The 11,734-nt window shown below is 33.8% G+C and overlaps 1 pseudogene; it reads left to right on the top strand.

The window, feature by feature from the left end:
* The first annotated feature begins 3,210 nt into the window (after positions 1-3,210).
* LOC133284502 (poly [ADP-ribose] polymerase 2-A-like) lies at positions 3,211-9,189 on the top strand (annotated as a pseudogene).
* The last annotated feature ends 2,545 nt before the right edge of the window (positions 9,190-11,734 follow it).

The raw sequence follows: 11,734 nt of genomic DNA, 5'->3' as shown, positions 1-11,734 counted from the left end.
TGTAAATAAGTACATCTTCTTTATAACTTTAAAACTAACCATATTTAAACAAGTTTTATTATTTTTTTACTCTCAAAATCAGTTTTCAAACTTCGTTCTCAAAACAATTTTTAAAAATAAAAAAACAAAAACACATTCAAACACACATGTAGTTTTCGAAACCCAAATTTCCTTTTGCAGTTTTACTCTATTTTCTATGGAAAATTATTATCTCATTTTATATAAGATAATTATCTCGTGTTATTTTCATATCAAAAATTGTGCTATCATTTTTTTAATAGATGGTGAGTCCCACCATATCATATATCTATAATAGAAGATAATTATCTCCAATAACATAAAAAAATAGAATCTCATCTTCTATAATCTATAATAGGGTAAAGGATTTGTGCATAGAGATAAGTTATTTTGGTCAGCCCTGAACAACATTATTTTTGGGACAAAAATTAAAGTATTTGTATAATTCTAATATATTACAGGATTATATTAGTCTTTATTATTATAATTTTTTAATCTTGTAACCTAAAACAACATCGTTTTGAGCAGGGGTGTTAATCGGCCGAGCCGAGCTTTGGTCTTAAAAGGCTAAGTTTGTATTTAAATGTGTCAGCTTGACCTAGCCTGTTACCTGTTATGAATATAATCATCAGCCTTTGACCTGTCTTATTTACAAAAAATAAAAGCCTGGTTTAGCCTGTTTAAAAAAAATAAGACAACAAAATTTATCCAAACAGAATGTATAATCAACAACACTAGTAATTCTATAAATATTCATAAATTCAATGTATATCCAAATAGCATAATATAGAACAAGATTATTCAAAAAATATGTTTAACCAATAAAATGGGATGAAATGAATTGAGGAGATAGAGGGCTATTACAAGTAGTATAAAAAATATAAAATAAAAATAAAAATTAATATACTAGGTCAGCCTAAGAGGCTCCAAGACCGAGCTTTTGAATTGGAGCATGAGACTTTTTTATTAAACGAGCTTCTTTTATACAAGTCCAAGTCTGGTTCCAATAACCAATTTAAGACATGTAAGTTCAGGCCTTCACGAGCCAAGCCACAGGCCCCTGGTTTGTTTACCACCCCTAGTTTTGAGCTCACTGGAGATAATTTTAGGGTTTGTTTTTTCTAAAGTTATTTTAGATAACTTTATCTAATGTTCAACGAAACGATGTCGTTTTGAGGTGAAAATCCTGGTATTTTTTGTAATTTTAATTTAGGGAAAAAAGTTTCCGATGTTACTTTAGACAACTTTGTCTAATGTTAATCGAAACGACGTCGTTTTGCGGTTGAAAAATTAAAAAATTAGAATGATAAAGACTTTTATAACCTAAAATAAATTAAAATTACAAAAAGACCATGATTTCCGTCGCAAAACAACGTCGTTTCGATGAACATTAGATAAAGTTATCTAAAGTAACTTTAGAAAAAACAAATCCTTTAATTTATTGCAGGTTTATAATAATCTTTATCATTTTAATTTTTAAAATTTTTCAACCCCAAAATGACGTCGTTTCGACGAATATTAGACAAAGTTGTCTAAAATAACGTTAGATACTTTTTCCCATAATTTTATCTCCAATAACCAGAGAAATACTTTTTCCCCTACAATACTAACGAAAGGATAAAAAAAAACAGGGAAAAATGTTTCTGCAGTTAATGCAGATAAGTTATTTGCATTTATTCTCAAAACGACGTCGTTTTGAGATGGAAATCTTAAAAAATTATAAATATAAAGACTATTATAACCCTCAAATAAATTAAAATTACAAAAATACTATGATTTCCGTCCTAAAACGACGTCGTAGTGGGCTTACTGCAGATAATTATCTGCAATAACTGCAGAAAAAACGAACCCAAAAAAATATTATCGTAAGAGATTGCAGGGAGAAGACTGAAGAGGTTAAATATTTCATAATTAAATAAATAATAATATTTTAACAATTAATATTAACGTTTAAAACATTAAATGTTTTTTAAACAAAAAATTTGTACCTTACGCTAATTTTATATGTTGCATCATAAATGCGTCGTGTTTTATAATTTTTTAAATTTATTGTTTCATATTGTATCATGTTGATATTCTTCCAAAAAATATTACCTTGCCCATGAAATTCTCTATCTGACTATCTGTTTACTGAAGGTGAAATAAGCGTTGTGGTGGGGAGCGCACCTCATGCATTTACTATTTAGCCCTTGGTAAACGGCGTCATTTAAAGGGCAGTGTGGTTGAAATATTTCATAATTAAATAAATAATAACATTTTAACAACTAATATTAACTTTTAAAACATTAAATGTTTTTAATTAAAATTTATATCTTATGCTAATTTTATATGTTGCATCATAAATGCATTGTGTTTTATATGTTATTTCAAAGAGTTTAATATTTCTACAATCAATACAAATAAATTTTTGGTATTTGTTGAAAGATTAAAAAATTATAACAAAAAAATTATTATAAATTTAAAATAAATTAAAAAAATATCTTAATTTCTGTCTCAAAATAATATTATTTTAGACTCAATAAAGATAATTCATTTATATTCATTGCAGAACAATAATCTCTTTTTTAAATCTATTGTTTCATGTTGTATTATATTCATGTTATTCCAAAAAAGTATTAACTTGCCCATGAAATTCTCTATCTGTGTTGTTGTGTGCGGAGGGCACTACATCGCAACAACGATTTTGAATAAATCTTTGGTGTTACTGTTGCACTAAAGATTCAGTATATTTTACCAATAGAAATATTATATGTTAGTTAAAAATTATTTTCTCTGTCAAATTTTTTCTCTTTTCGATGATGTGTAATGCTTCCATTGGTGGGATGCACTGAATCTTGGTGCAACAGTAACACTAAAAATTTATTAGAGGCTTCCATGAGATGTGTCCTGTGACGTCCAATGAGAACATGACATAAAACAGTAATAAATTCATAATTTTTTATTTAAATTGCAATTAATTAATTTTTTCTACTCATATTGTAACTTATAAGTCGAATTTGTTCTTTAACTTGACCAGGAAATTCTCTGTTGTCAATTAAAAAAAAATAAAAAATACTCTGTTATCGTGCAGGGCACACCTCATGCATTTACTATTTAGCCATCGGTAAACGGCGTCGTATAAAAGTGCAACATGGTTGAATCTGCTTTGAAAATTCGAAGTTGGAGGGAGAGTCGAGTCCATTTCCCTCTGCAATGGCGAGTAAAATGAAGGTGGAGGAGCTGCGAATGGAGCTTGACCAACGTGGACTCAGCACAACCGGAACCAAACCTACTCTGGTATGGTACCCTTCATAACCGAACCAACCGCATACAACTCTCTTACTCTGTTGTTTGTACCATAACCATATTCTGTGTTCATACAGGTTCGTAGGCTTGAAGCCGCTCTTCGCAAAGAAACTCGGCACTTGACCGGTGACGCTGATGGTTGTTCCTCTCGTAGAAAGAGACCAAGGGAATCGGAGAATGGAAATTATTTGCACAACGGTATTCTCCCCTCATTTTCCTTTCTCTAGCACTGTCTAGGGCTTCCTTAGTTTATATAAAGCATTGCTCTAACTTTGGAGCATAGACATTGCTGCAGATTCCTGTGTAGAGGAGAAGGAAGAGGAAAAGATAGTGACCGCAACCAAAAAGGGTGCGGCTGTTCTTGATCAATGCCTTCCGGATTACGTTAAAACACAATATCATGTTCTGCAACTGGCAAGTTTAATAATACCGTTAAGTAGTTCCATATTGTTCAAATTGATAGCTTCATAGGTCTCGGACTCTATTTTTTTTTTTTTTTTTTTTTTTACAATGCAGGGTGGTGAAATTTATGATGCCATGTTGAACCAGACTAATGTTGGGGACAACAATAACAAGTTCTATGTCATTCAAGTTCTTGGTTTGCTCTCAACCCCGTCTACATATTATTGATCATGTTATGATATTTTTTTATTATATTTTTTTGATTTATTGGGGTGGTTAGCTAGTTATGGGAATAATGATTTGAATCATCTGACCCCTGACAGGTTTAGTGCCTTGTTTCCCTATTTATTGTGTTATTATTTCTTCTATTTATTTTTTGAAACTTCAGATGATTATTGGACTGAGATGTTAATAATTAGTCATCTCCAACCCAAAATGAGAATAATTTTAAAAATTTGTCACTTGACATGTAGAAAGCATGCACTGCCTTGTGTTCCTCATGTAGGTTTTTTTTTTTCTCTCTTCAGTTTATTCCACTGGTTCTTCTGACTGCGTATACCAAAATTTCTCGCAGAATCTGATGATGGTGGTAAATTCCTTGTTTACAATAGATGGGGAAGGGTAGGTGTGAATGGCCAGGACAAGATACATGGCCCTTACACTTCACGTGAGAGTGCTATCCAGGAGTTCGAACAGAAGTTTTTAGCCAAGACCAAGAATGATTGGTCTGATAGGAATAGTTTTGTTTGCTATCCAAAGAGTTATGCATGGTTGGAAATGGACTACAGTGGCAAGGAAAAAGAATCTACAGTGAGCTACACTGACTATATTCCCGATGTTGCTTTTCCTTTTCTTCATGTAACTTGATGTGCCTTTTTGCAGTTATCTTTGGTCTGTTTTCCCAAGATCATGAAATTTGTTCACTGTTTCGTTTATGAAGAGGCATTTGTTTTTGTACTTATAGAGTAGACTTCATTTATTTCTTGTCAATGGTAATTGATTTTAGCTTCACTTGGGTTTTACTGGTGGAGGGGGAACAAAAGGAGGTAGAAAGAATTTTAATCCGTCATTGTAAACACTTGGCAATTGCTTTTAGGTTACAGAAAATCCTGGCTACGCTTTAGGAAAGCAACCTCTGGAATCAAAACTTGAGCCACGTGTTGCAAAATTTATATCTCTTGTTTGCAATGTGAGCATGATGAATCAGCAAATGATGGAAATAGGTTAGTTAGTTATTTCTTCTTTTCTTTCTTTGGGATGAGTCCCAGATCATATGATCCAAAAGCATACTAGACATTCAGTTGTCAGTGATATAGTTTTCTTAGATACAAATCAATTCCAGAATTGAGATATAGCCTCATTCAATATTCTTTATCTAATTTAACAGTGGGATCTTTCTTTTAGGGTACAATGCGAACAAGTTGCCCCTTGGAAAACTTAGTAAATCAACAATTTTGAAGGTAACCCTTTGGGCATGTCAATTTTTTCTCCCTTGGCATTTGTGGATTTTATTTATTGTTCCTTTCAGAACTCTATTAACTATACTGATTTCTTCTAGTGCCACTATCATGTTATTGATGAAATCAACATTCTTTAATACCATTGAGCTTCTAACGTAAATTATAGTTTAGGTCTTCTGAATTTTTTTTTCTTTGAAATTTGGGCAATACAAGAATATCCTTGTACTTATGGGTGAGAATAACAAAATGAACACATTTCCACCCTGAGCCGATGTCTTCATATTTTTATTCAGAAGCCTTCTGGTTTCAATCTGCTTCTATGTTTGCTTTTAAAAAACAAACAAACAATAATAGTAAAAACCTACGTTTTTACTTCTTGATCATGGTGCACAAGTTCCCTTGTGTGATGTCCTTTTTTGTTTTGATCTTCTTTGGCACTGCTACAGCCTTTCAACTTTCATGCTTTGCATATCTTGTCTTGTTCAAAAATTAACCATTTTTTTATTAAATTGTTTAGGGCTATAATGTTCTCAAAAGACTTGCTGACTTGATTGATAAATCTGACAGGAAAGCTCTGGAGCAATTAAGTGGGTAAGAAATTTGGTTATCTTTTTACTTTCCTCGATGCACTATTTTGTTGTTGTTGAAGTACTTGCTTTTTTTATTTTCTTTTGAAAGAGCTGTGTGCTGCTTTACCTATATTATAATTCATTTTCTGTCATTTGAGTCGAGTATTTTCCTTTAATCAAATTGTATTACTATATTTTTTAATTGGTTAATTGTCTTGTTGCAGAGAATTTTACACAGTAATTCCTCATGATTTTGGATTTAAAAAAATGCGTAAGTTGTCTCTCTCTCTCTGTCTCATATTTCTCACGAATACATGTATACTTTTATTTTATAATAGTTCTAAATCATAAATGTAAATTCTCATGGTGATTTTACTAATGGCAGGCGAGTTTGTAATTGACACCCCTCAGAAGTTAAAACGCAAGCTGGAAATGGTAATCCTTTTCTTTCCAGTTATGTGTATTGATCTGGTTATTCTGGTTGCTTTTAGAATATGCGTGTCCTTTAATCTTCTTTTGGGTGGTAGATACTCTACTTATGAGGATTGTTATATTATATCCTTTCATTTATGACTTTGTTGGCTCTCCTATTAGCCCTGGTAGCTTGCTCTTGTCACCTTAGAGGCCAACTTCCTCCAATATTTTGCTATTTTTGTAGAAAAGAAACTTAGATTTAATGTGTGTTTATTTAACCAGTGACATTGTTTGACTTCTTCTACTCGATTAAAGGTTGAAGCTCTTGGTGAAATTGAGGTTGCCACAAAGCTCTTGAAAGATGATGCAGAAATGCAGGTACTCCTTGTTTAAATTTCTTTCTTATAGTTGATCGTCAATATCTAGATTTTTCAGGAGTCTTGTTTTCAAAGTTTACAGTGATATACTCCAATTAGTTATTATATGTAATGTGCTTATCTTTTCGAGCTCCATGGATAACTTACATATATAACAAGCTTGATGTATATGACATACATGCACTAGCTTAAGGGGGAAAATTAGTTGTTATAGATAATATCCTTATCTCTTATCCTTTCAATTTAGGAGTTATCTGTAATTCGGGATTTGAATTGAATCAGATTTAAATATTAATTCATAGGGGCCGAGAGGAATTCTCTAAGGCAATTTCAAGTATTCTAAAGAATTCAAGTTCTGCTATGGGTGCTGAAAGTATGATGAAAATTTTAATTATTTAACATTAAATCACAAGATATTATGATGTACTTATGGATACATTTGATATCCCTGGTATCCTGCATTTTGAATAAGTACACATTTAATGATTTTTTTTAGTTCTTTTGGTGAAATGAATAGACAGTTACACAATATTTGGTATGGTAGACATCCCAAATTAATTTGTTTTCTTTGGAAAGTAACTATTTTCAGTTTTGCATCAATTTAATATTCCAATTTATATGTGTAATGTTTTATTTAACACAATTGTGTATAAACAAGAAGTGCCCTTTTGCCAATGACACCCACTTACTGTATTTTGTTTGTGTTGATTATTTCTTTCAACTTGAAAACTCACTGGTTTACTGACTAATATTTAGACAACTCGATTCTTAAAATTTTAAATAAATAGATGACATTCTGTATTTTATCCATTTTTGAGTCAGAATTTCTGCACCATTTTCTGGTTAGGCGCATTCTAATTTATGATTATGATTCTGGTATTGCTGTAGGGAGATCCTTTGTACACTCATTATCAACGTCTTCATTGTGAACTGGTGCCAGTTGAATTTGGTTGTGAGGAATTCTCTATGGTAAACAATTGTGTTGCATTTATAGTTTCTTTGTAGAAAATACTGGTAATAAATACGACAAGTGAAAAAAGAAAAATGAAAAGTGAAGTCTAAATGGTGATAACATTTCTTCTTATTTGATTTGAAATATCACTTTGTTGCTAAGCTTAAAAGACAGTCTGCAAAATTGCATACTGCAGTCATTCAATTTGGCCTGTTGCTGGAGCTTCAATTGTTAATCCTGAAATCTGCTGCCCCATTTTGATGTCATCAGATTGAAATGTATATGAAGAACACTCATGCAGAAACACATTCAAACTATACTGTAGACATTGTTCAAATATTTAGGACATCAAGAGAAGGAGAGGCTGAACGCTTCAGAAAGGTGTGTGTGACCAATGCATTATTAAATAAGGATCTTTCTCCCTTAATTTTTCTTCTACTGGGAATATAATTTTGTAATTCAAAGTTTGTTTCCGTTTGTCATATTATAATGTCTATATGGAGACATTTTGAATCGAGTCAACTTCTTTTTGATTTTGTATGGCAGTTTTCTAGTACAAAAAATAGGATGCTTTTGTGGCATGGTTCTCGGCTCACAAACTGGACTGGAATTTTATCTCAAGGTCATTCCTTGTTTCATTTGTTACATTGTCTCTTTGTTTGCATGCATGTTGACATGCAGTGTAGATATTACATTGTTTGATGAAATAATATCTGACTCTGACATGGATGCACCACCATCAGGTTTGCGCATAGCTCCTCCTGAGGCACCTGTAACTGGCTACATGTTTGGGAAGGGGGTGTACTTCGCTGACATGTTCTCCAAAAGTGCAAATTATTGCTATGCTACTCGTACTGCTACAGATGGGGTGCTCCTTTTATGTGAGGTTGTTTCTTGTCTAATAGCAAACATTATTGCATCATTAATAGATCTGCTCTCAGGAATCGGGATTGAAACTCCAATCATCAATTTCACCAATTTGTGTTGCATGTCAAATATTATTTGATAATTATAACAGCCCAAGTTGGAGATTATTTTGTTATCCTATGTTGCTAAAATATGATGCGAATATTGCATGCAAGATTCCATTTAGAAAATTAGGTTAGCAATATGTTCATTATTGATCCACATTTTCAGGAAGTTTAATTTATCTTAACTTGTTTACTGTATAATATGTCATTAATGATTCACACCTTCAGGAAGTATGATTTATTTTCTGTAATTTTAGGTTGCATTGGGTGATATGTCTGAGCTTCTAACTAGTAAATATGACGCTGATAGGTTGCCAGAAGGAAAATTGAGGTTTGTTTCTTAAATTTCGTAGTTGTCGTATCTTTGTTAGTTAACTGGCTGTCAGAACATCTTAATATTCCTAATTATCTGTTGTATAATTGAGGGATGGGTTTACATTATGTTATGGATTTCCATGTTTCTCATTATTAGTGATTGTATTCATTTTAAATACTATTTTGAGCTTCAAAGAATTCTCTAAGTTATTCCAGTATTCCTTCCTTCATGGTATCAAGAGCTAAGTTCATTCAGGAACCAAAACTCTTCATCTTTTTCATTTTTTTAAAATCTTTTCTAGCTACACGCATCCCAAAACCATGGTAAATAAAGATGGAACCACTCCCAGGCAACTCAAAAACAGCCGACAACCTGATCTGGAGCTCGCCGCTGGCAGAAACGCCTCCATGTGCCGCCACGCGTAGTCATAGTTTGAGCGTGTGAAGACCACGCACCGCCTTCCATCGTTCATCCCCATTCGCCGCGATGATATCCATGCTTCTCTCGGTCTTTTCTTTCTGGTCCAGTACTGTGTTGCTCTATTCCGGTTTGTTTCAATAGTGGGTCATCCAAATCCACTTCTTGTTTGTTTTTCATCCATTTTTGCCTTGTTTTGTGCAATTTGGTTCTATTCTTACCTTTGTTGGAGTAGATATGGCTTCAAATGATGGAGATTCTTCTGGTCCTGAAACTCCTTTCTCACTTGAAGTTATTGTTTCATCCGGAGTTACCAATCCAGTTTGTCATGTTCCAGTTGCTTATGCTTTTTCAGGTTCACCGACAATTACATCTGAAAAGTTAAATTTAGCTTGGTCCTCTTCTGTTGAGCTGTGGTTTCTTGGTCAGGGCCTCTCAGACCATCTTGAAAAGTCAATTTTTGATATTCCTCCTGAAGAACAGAGTCAATGGGAAAGGTTTGACTATCAGTTATGTGCCTTACTATGGCAATCTGTGGAATCCACAATTTTAATTAATTTTCAAACTTTTAAAAGGGGAAATACTACTCTCGTTTTATGAGATAATTATCACATTTCGAAAATCGCATCCCCATTTTTTTTTTACTTTTTAATAGTGGGCCCCACTTGGCTTCTCTCTATAGCATGAGAGAACTACTCTCATGTAACATGAGAGTAGTATTCCCCTTTAAAAAATGTGTCACTTTTTGGAATAAAGCTCGGAGCTTATTTGCTAATAATATTCAAAGACTGTATGATGCAGCCCATAAATTGGCTTTTCTTCACCAAGATAGCCATGATATGACAAGTTTTGTTGCTACGGCACAAGCAGCAGTAGAGGAACTAAAAATGTTTTTTCAAGTTGACAGTCATCGAGGATTATTAGGAAAATTGGAAAATCTATATGTAGTCCTGGTATTACGTGCTATTCATCCTGATTTCAGTCACATTCGAGATCAACTTTTGACTAGTCACGAAGTACCCACCATGGACTATCTTACCACTCACCTCTTGAGAGTTCCCATTTCCACTACTATGGGCCCGCGTCCCAACATAATTGACATTTCAGTTTCCGCTTTAGTCACTAACTTTGGCTTTCGTGGGGGTCGAGGTGGACGAGGAGTTCGGGGAAGTCGTTGTGGTCGTAGCGGTCGCATCAACAATCTTCATTGCACATATTGTAAGCGATCAGGCCACACTCAGGAGACATGTTATTCTCTACATGGTTTCCCTGATAAATTTGTCAATCTCACTTAGTCTGAATTTGGTTTAGAAGAAGGAATGAGATTTGACATTTCTGGTAAGCAGTCATTTTCTCTTACAGAGAGGGAGTTTCAGGAATTTCTTCAGTTGAAAGCAGCAAAGCCGACCTAATCCTCTACTACCACTGTTGCTCATTCGGGTAGCCCTACAGTTTGTATTTCTCATACGGGTAATAATTCCACACCCTGGATCCTTGATTCAGGTGCCTTTGACCAACTAGCTGGTAATCAGTCTTTCTTCTCTTCCCTTTCTTCTCCTGCTTGTCCTCGTTTTGTAACTTTAGCTAATGGTTCCAAAGTATCTGTCTGAGGCATTGGTGTTCTCTCACCCACTGCATCCATATCATTAAATTCTACTATATTCATACCAAGTTGTCCATTTAATTTAATTTCCAAGATCTCTTAAATGTTCTGTAACCTTTTGTTTTGATTCTTTTGTTATCTAGGATCGTGGTACGGGAAAGACGATTGGCATAGGACATGAATCACAAGGACTTTATTACCTCCAATCAAACTCTCATATGGCATGTGCTGCTGTGGAATCTCCTAGTCTTCTCCATCACCGTCTTGATCATCCAGTTTATCAAAACTTCGAAAAATGGTCCTAGGTCTTGAGAATCTAAAGTCTTTAAGGTTTGAGTCATGTCAACTTGGCAAGCATCTCCAGTCTTCCTTTCCTCGTAAGGTCAATAGTCAAACAACTTCTGGTTTTTCTGTTATTCATTCTGATGTTTGGGGTTCCAGTCATATTTCTACACCAACTGGGTTTAAATATTTTGTGACTTTCATTGATGATTTTTCTCGATGTACTTGATTATTTTTAATGAAAGAACGTTCAGAGGTCTTTCCTATATTTCAATCCTTCTGCAGTGAAATTCACAATCAATTTGGCAAAACGATCAAAGTTTTACGTAGTTATAATGCCAAAGAACATTTCTCTGCTGACTTCTCATCATTTATGTCATCTCATGGGATTTTGCATCAATCATCATGTTCGCATACCCCTCCAACAAAATGGAGTAGCCGAAAGAAAAAATCGTCACCTTATTGAAACTGCTCATACATTGTTGTTGCATGCTCATATGCCCCTGCAATTTTGGGGGGATGTTGTCCTAACTGCTTTCTATTTGATTAATCGTATGCCTTCTTCTGTTATCAATCGTCAAGTCCCTCTTCAGTTGTTAGACCCTCAAAGTCCCTTGTATACTATTCCTCCTCGAGTATTTGGTTGTACTTGTTTTGTCCATGATCTA

Source organism: Gastrolobium bilobum, unplaced genomic scaffold (genome assembly GCF_033153095.1).
Source record: "Gastrolobium bilobum isolate Gb01-03AN ecotype WA unplaced genomic scaffold, APGP_CSIRO_Gbil_v1 utg7094, whole genome shotgun sequence".
Lineage (NCBI taxonomy): Eukaryota > Viridiplantae > Streptophyta > Magnoliopsida > Fabales > Fabaceae > Gastrolobium > Gastrolobium bilobum.
This window is presented reverse-complemented; position numbering and strand designations above follow the sequence as displayed.